This window comes from Alligator sinensis, unplaced genomic scaffold (assembly GCF_000455745.1).
Source record: "Alligator sinensis unplaced genomic scaffold, ASM45574v1 scaffold174_1, whole genome shotgun sequence".
Lineage (NCBI taxonomy): Eukaryota > Metazoa > Chordata > Crocodylia > Alligatoridae > Alligator > Alligator sinensis.
The window spans coordinates 151,807-152,803 of NW_005842516.1; positions in this window are offsets into that span (position 1 = coordinate 151,807).

Here is a 997-nt window from a genome sequence, read left to right on the forward strand (position 1 = left end):
GCCTCGCACGGCCGTAATGGTGGCTGCGGCTGCTGCTGCGGTCCTAGCTCCGCTGCCGCCGTCCCTCCCGAGGGTGAGTAACTCCGCCCGGGGCTTTCCTGAGCCGGTGCTGCTGCCCCCCAATCCTCCCTGTGCCTTTCCTGTGCCCGTGATGGTGGCACACCTCCGTCACAGACCTTTCCCCTCAAGTCACCTTGTGGCGTCTGGGTAGTGCGTCGTGCATCCCTTCGTTCCTGGTTCTTCCTGCCATGATAGTGGTCTGGCTCCTCGAACTGGTCCGGATCTTCCCATCTGGACAAGAAATCAGTGACAAAGTTATCCTTACCGGGACGGTGTATCACTATGAATTTAAAAGGTTGCAAAGCCAATGCCCAGCGGGTAATCCTGGCATTCGAACTTTGCTTTTTTGTTAGCCACTGTAACGGAGCATGGTCTGTTATCACTACAAATTCCCTCCCCAGGAGATAGTACTGGAAATACTCTATGGCTCATCGTATGGCCAGGCATTCCCTCTCCACGGTGGCATACCTTGTCTCGGTGTGGCTAAGTTTTCGACTTGCGAAGGCAATCGGGCGTTCGCCTTCTTCCCCCTTCTGTAATAATACGGCCCCCAATGCCCGTCCTGATGCGTCTGTCTGCAAGATAAATGGGGCATTAAAATCTGGTGTATGCATTATGACCTCCTGGCGCATCGCCTCCTTCAGGTGGTGAAAGCTGTCTCTCATCCCTTGGGTCCATGTTAAGCGTCTAGAGGAGACTCCGGCCAACGCATCCGTAAGAGGTGCTGCCATCTTGCGCAAAGTGCGGTATAAACCGGCGGTAGTAGTTGATGAGCCCCAAGAAGGAACGTAGTTGCTTACGAGTTCGGGGTTCCGGAAACTGGCTTATGGCCCTGATTTTATCGGCCAAGGGGTGTATTGTTCCCTGCCCTACCTGAAACACTAAATAGGCCGTCTCCCTCTCCGCCAACTTGCACTTCTTTGGGTTAGCAGTTAAA